The following is a 7158-nucleotide window of genomic DNA, read 5'->3' on the forward strand; positions in this document are numbered from 1 at the left end:
CCGACGTCAGTCTCGACCCGAGGGGTAAACTTGCCATCTCCAATTCAAATAAGATTTGCAGCCAGTAGCTGATGTCTTCGTGAAGGGCCCAGGTGACCAATGGTGTGCAAGAACGCCACATAATCTAGCCTGCCAAACGATGTAATCGATCGCTTCGCGGACTTGTATTCTTTGATAACATCTCTCCATGCCGTCTACCATCTTTGTAATCGACTAAGTACCCCGAGTTCACGCTTATAAGAGGATTATATCGACAGGTCCTGCCGTTACAGTAGGTATACGGTCCTACGGTATCTATCAGCCTGATTCAAATACCAGCCGGGACATAGTCAACGATATTACGTTTGAAAATAGATTCTGATGAAGCGGGTTTACGTTAAGGATATTGTAGAGATTATTTCAAAAGAGAGAAGAGCTTTGAAGAAAGATTTACTCGTAGATACCGCCAAGATCTTTGGCTTTAGGAATTATTGCTGGGAAAATATTTTAATTTGCGGATTACCGTTGCAACATCTTTGATTTCGCAATTGAGTAAATTTGAATATAACTTATAGTTTAGAAAAAGAAACCATATCTTACGAATCTTTCATTGTAGATTTATTTAAAAACAATAATCTATTAGTCTTCCATGAAGTTTTATAGATTGCTTTCGCTAGTTTATAAAAATTTTAGCCGCGCATAGGTTTTTAGCATACATGATACACATTCAATATTATATTTTACATTTAATATTAATAAATTCTTTAAATTTCATTTCATAAAATGCAAGTTAGAGTTTTAAAACAGAAATCGCAATATGCATTTTTATAAGAATATTAAGTGGCTTGATTGATTAAAATTGCAAACAAAATATATTGCGCAACTAGTATCTTCAGTGAACGCGGATATGGACTCTTGCTTGATAAATATTAACTTTATGTATATTAGTAGTACGCGTGGCGCCAATTAGTGCGTGCCACTTGATACGCGAACGCGGTAGTGCGGGCGCCAACATCAAGTGCTACCAGCCAAATATTTACTTTTCTTGAGTTTCACGGCTCGTATAACTTTAACAACCAAAATTAATAGCGTTATTGTAAGCATGTCAAGTTATGTTGGTTTATCTATGCAGCACTAAATTGCTTTTAAGCGGACTCGCCTTTTCATTGGCTCGTGTCATTTTATCGTGTAATGTCAATCTTTTTTATATAACTTATCGCAGTGTTTCTCCCTTGTCTATACAAATTTCACGAGTAAAATTTTTAAAGAAAAATCTATTCATGTAATTTTTGAGCATTAAAAGTTACATAATGCTATGTGGACATTCTCAGAGAAACAACGCAATAATAATAAAGAAACATAAATACAATTAGTACAATTAGTACAATTAATTAGTACACAAGTAAAATTAATAATAAAATAATATGTTTTAAACAATATGTTGAATATTTTCATGTATATATATATATATATATATATATATGTATACTATTTTATATACAGTATACAATTCATGGGGGCATTTTCAACTCTCAGTAGTGTTTCAGACGAATGCGCGACAATATTTGTCCAAATCTGTCGGAGATATCGTGCTCTCTTCAGCAAACATTTCGAAGGAAGCTTTCAGCTAATATTATTTTCTCCGGAGCCACCTTACTACGGTTAGAACAATGGCGACGTGTCTACGGAATATTACACGATTCTCTATAACGCGACTCCGTGGTGTCGTTTAATATCGCAACGACCTGACACCATTCGCGCGGAGAAATTTCCCTGATGACAACAGGGATTCTCGGATATGGATCATGCTGGCAATATAAACTAAGAAAGCGAGAGCAAAAATTAGATTCACGCAAAGCAGAATGGCAGAAAATGAGATGCAATTTATTAATACCCTGAACCTTCGGTCTTTTTAAAGGTATAAAAAATAAATTTAGAATATAGGATATGTGTGTATTTTTTATATGTATGTACGTGTGTGTGTATTATTTTTCTCTTCATTTTAATTGGCATTTAAAAAATTTAATTTATAGAAATTTTTTTACTTTCAATTGCATTCTACTAAAAATACTAATGCGTTAAAAGTTTCATTAACGAGCATTTTTATAATTTTTTCGTAATTACTTTAAGAAAGAAGTCTTTCTTAATTCTATAAATTACGCAAAAAAGTCATAAATAAAATGTTACATCCATAAATAAATATTAAATTGAGGAAAAAAGATACAGCCTCTCTAAACTAATTTTTATAAACGTGCAATGTTTGCGTTAAACTTTGTAAAAGAATATTTTTCATGAGAAAGTTGTAAACTATTTTTCTTTTAAAAAGAAATTGATAGCACATTCTCTTCTAACAATGTAAAACTCAAATTGAGAGAGAAAGAGAGGAGGGAATATAGCAACCTTAGAACAGAACAGAAATACACATATATTCCGAAATGAATTGCTCAACTGTTAAACAACAGTTGTCTTGCTAAACACGACAATACGACGTTGTACACTTAACGCCCGCGTCAAACGCAGGTCTAACGATGGTGCATCGCGATTGGCTCGACTGTTCATTCCCGCTCGTTCGTTTTCGCCTCACTCCACCGCCATCATTCGCTTTCATCGTCGGACATTTCATTTTATGGCATTTGATGGCATCGACGCGAAACGCTTCGTCGATCGACGGCGACGGCGGCGGCGCAACGGGACAGAAAGGAGGAAGGAAAATAAAAAAAAAAGGATAGCAGGAAATTGGGAACTCAACCCCGACGTTAACCTCTCTTGTAGTCGCGGACAGGCCCGATCGGGCCATTAATTTTTGGAGCAGAGGCCGCCATTGGAAATTGCGTGGTTTTCATCGGTCGCAAGATGCGCTCGCTCTCTCGATTTGCCTCGCTGATGCTACGATAGGTTTATCAAGCCAATACCATGCCATCGTTGTTCCCGACAGGACAAAAAGCTCGTTTTTTCGAATATCATGATAATTGGTTCATCGACATGCCCGTGACGATAAACCGACAAATTTACATATGGATTACTATGCTACCATCTAAAAAAAATTTTAATAGAATTTTAGAAATGGAAGAAGATTCAAATTTAAAGTTTGTCCTAAGAACTTTTAGAACTTGATATATAGCGCGTAAAATATTTATATTGTTATATATCAAATTTAAACTGGAAACATCTATTTAAGGTTATCTTAAATTGTAATCTTTATTCCATCTGCAATAATTTTGCTAATTAATTTATCCTAAAAAAAAACTTAGCGTTTCTCAATAGTCCAATAAATAATCATTCCTTATCTATAAACTGCTAAAACGCTAAATTGCTTGTTCTTTTAATTTGCTCTTTTAATATAATTATGTTTACTGTTTTGAGTTCTCAGGTAAAAGAAACTTCTTTATAAAAACATCGGTTGAATAATCAAAGTGAGAAAGCATTTTGCGATGCCGTAAGTGCACGAACACATTTAGCAATCGTAGCGTTCACGGCTCGTTGTAGTTATATTGCATTAATTAAACACACTTTTGTACCGATCTTACAGTTAAAAGACGAAGCTAAAAACTTCAATGATTTGACTATGATGATAAATTTTCTTTAGTATTTTCAAGCTTCCGCCTATGTCATCTTCACATTATTGCTTCATCCGTTGTTATTATCTTTTTCATCCTTTAGTTATACTGGAATTTCAAATAGTTTTATATTTTTAAAATTCATATTTTATTTTATAGTTAAATCAACTTGAAAAATTAATTTTATTTAAAAAAAAAATGATGTAAAAAAATTGTTAAAGTATATATTTGCAAATATGCAATGCAAAATCAAACAAAATGGCAGTAACTCCAAAAGTTCTTTGTACATGAAGAAGTGTGCGTCGTTGAAAGCTTGAAAAATGAATTGTCGCCGTCAGAAAGCCACATAATTTCCTAGCACGTATCCTTTTTACGGAGAACACGTACAACGAAAAGCTTTTATATACCGTCCTGATTTCAACGATGAATGCGCGCAACGCCGCGAAGCGGATGTTAAATCGGTTAAAACTCGGGATTCTCTGATTAATTCCGTACCCCGGATTGGCCGTTGCAGCGTGCAAACAACTTTAAGTGCATTAAACAAGATTCCTCTACTGCGAAAATAACGCGTAAAGCAGATGTTCAGTCTTTCACTCCGTTTTTTCAACTGTCTCTCATACACATATATACGTCTTGTATATGTCTTGCTAAATTTACAATCGCTAAGCATTTTCAAGCCGGACGCGTATCTATAACACATTCCAGCTAGTTTATACATTATGACCCAAAGTTATATAAAAGCAGTATACCTGCAAATGTTTAGGATGTACAAGTAGGTATATAAAAGATTAAACGTAAAATGAAAAATAAATAACTTATTTTACAGTATTAGATTAATCTAGATATATTTAGATTAACCTAAAAACAGAAATATAATTTTAGATTTAAGCAACGATTGTAAAATCTGAACATGTACGTATATAATAAAATATGTAAGCGTACATTCGACACGAGAACATTTAGTGACTGTGAATCTAATAAGCACCACTACCGTGCTAGATATATGATGGACGCGACACCGTTTAAAAAATATTTTACTCTCTACATTCGTTCGCGTATGCCAGAATAAACGTTAATAATTAACGAATGTATCCTCAAATGTGATATACGCACATACGCACGGACATTAAGCATTGATAAAAATATTTTTTAGTAATAAAGCAGTAAAGTATTGAAACATAAAATGTGAACAAAACTGCAAATACTCATTTTTGTGCAAATTACAGCTGATATCGGCAGGGTTGATAATAAGAAGATAACGAAGCGGCTTATTGCGACGTTTTGCGACGTTGGTCGTGCAAAACTCCATTATTCTCCGTTTGAAATAATAAAAGCAATGGATTTCTCTCGCAAAGCCCACTTTCTCGCAAAGAAGAAGCCTTCACCACGGTAAATCTCCTTCTCGCCCTACTAATCTTTTAAAAGGATGAGGAAGAAGTGGCGGAAGTCGATTCGCCGCGTCGCTATGTCTCAATGAAAGTCCAGAAAGGTATATCAACTCTTGCGACAAATTCAATCAAAAATTGAATTTTTCACTTGGTATCAATAAACAAAATCCCATAAAAGTTTGATAAAAAAAACTTATCTTTAAAATATCTAACAAACAATTGAATTATGCGAGAAGTTATCTCAGAAATTAATGAATAAAATCTTGATTCTTTTATTCATTAATTTCTGAGATAACCTCTCGCATAATTTTTCAAACTAAAGTTATACATATATTAAATATATGATAGCACCATTACATACATGATATACACGTATATTCATTTTTATAATATTCATGTTTCATTCCTTTGAGAAATTAAAATATATTTTCATCTATATGTGCGGACCATATAATATTGTTACACTAATAACAATAATTTTTTTATTTGGGAATAATACACACATTCCGCTGTTTAAAATTACGCAGATCTTCGTTTATCTAGCGAAGCCAGCTGTCGCGTTAATTCCAAACAAATTGGAAGGCATTTTTATCATATTTAATACAAAAGCTTCTATTTGAAAGCGCGAAAACGCGACGTGACAACGCGATAATGTGACGTTAAACTCGTGACAACGCATAATGGAAAAAATTAATGGAAACATTTTAAAAAGTACGGCGAGTTCGTCATTCCATACATAAAACGATATATATAGCATTTTCACGTGCATCCGATTTTACGTTTTTTCTTTTTGGCAAACGGCTGCCGCGTAATCCGGAACAAACGAAAGGATTACACAATTTCCACAGTAACTCGCCAACCCCAACCGAGAAGTTTAATACAATGTTTTTTTCAAAAGCCTGATTAAGCTTTACTGAAAGCTCATTCTGATCTTTTGTGAACATCGTAATTATTCGATAAACTATAGATAAAAAATAAATCAGAATAAAGTATTGCCTTCTTTGAAACTTTCTTGTACTTTCACAATTGTTTAGCTTCAATCTTATCAAGCTCTTTCCTTTTTGCAATTAAGTGCATTTGAGTTTTTAAAATTTTGGGCTTATATATCTTTTTTAATTACAAATTTCTTCAAATTTGTATAAAAAATTTGGAAAATTTTTTACTTTTCAAATTCAAATTTTATATTTACAGAATAAAAAATGTTTCTTTTTTAATCAAACGGATCCTTGAATTTTTTCATAAAGTTTGCAAAAGTTCGACGTGTAAAAACATTGTCACATCATTAATTACGCCATACATAGTATTCATATATTAATATTTAATTAAAAGTTTAAAAAATTTATAAATCCGATAACATGGAATAGACCATTATGCATTATCGAAGTATTACAAGAGCCCTACAATTCTCTTACAACATCATTACGCTCAAATAATAGAATTGGAGAATTTCACAATTTTTCTTTTTTTTCATTTTTCATCCTTGAAAATGAAACCATTAAGAAAAGATTGTTGAAATAAATTATTATGTTCTTTTAGTGAGGATTAAAACTATAATAAATAAACTATATAAATTTTATCCTTTCTCCCTTGTCTCTTCTTTCTTACGATAATTTCCATAATTTAATCAATGATAAATACCATTTATATCAGGCAAATTTATCATAAGTTTTCAAGAGAAATCTTCAAAAAAATAAATTTTCCAAATTGTCAAATAAAAATGAAAATAAAAAAACCAGAGCATATATAGAATAAAAATTGAAAGAATTTCTCTGGTTTAAATATAACAATTAATACTTGACCATAAATTTAATAATAAGAATCCGTTCGATCGTAGCTATACGTAAAGGATAATAAGTTTATCCTTTTATCTGACGGGGAGAACAAACAGTCAGCAAAAAAATATAATTGATATTCGCGTATTATTACTTTTCCTATGCAAAATAAAACCAGGGAAATGTAAAGGCCATTAATAGAGCCGGATATCACTTGTATCAATGAAGATTCGTCGATAAACCGATTATCACGTGTCATAGCTCGTGTCTTCAAATATTCCGATACCAAATTCTCTAAATCCGGAAATCTTCTTATACTGAAAACTTGTATTTTTTAATTTCACGTCTATGTCCATTTTTTCAAAATCTTTGTATATTTAACAAATATAATATGCGTTTGCGTGTATATATGTACATATATTAAAATGATATATATATATATATAATATATATATATATATA

At 32.0% G+C, this 7158-nt stretch overlaps 1 protein-coding gene across 10 annotated transcripts in view; it reads right to left on the bottom strand.

Annotated features, from left to right (window-relative positions):
• The window catches only part of LOC105457403 (beta-1-syntrophin), a 193917-nt gene that overhangs the window by 64726 nt on the left and 122033 nt on the right, over positions 1-7158 (bottom strand). The window lies entirely within an intron of this gene.

Source organism: Wasmannia auropunctata, unplaced genomic scaffold (genome assembly GCF_000956235.1).
Source record: "Wasmannia auropunctata unplaced genomic scaffold, wasmannia.A_1.0 LD335244.1, whole genome shotgun sequence".
NCBI classification, from domain to species: domain Eukaryota; kingdom Metazoa; phylum Arthropoda; class Insecta; order Hymenoptera; family Formicidae; genus Wasmannia; species Wasmannia auropunctata.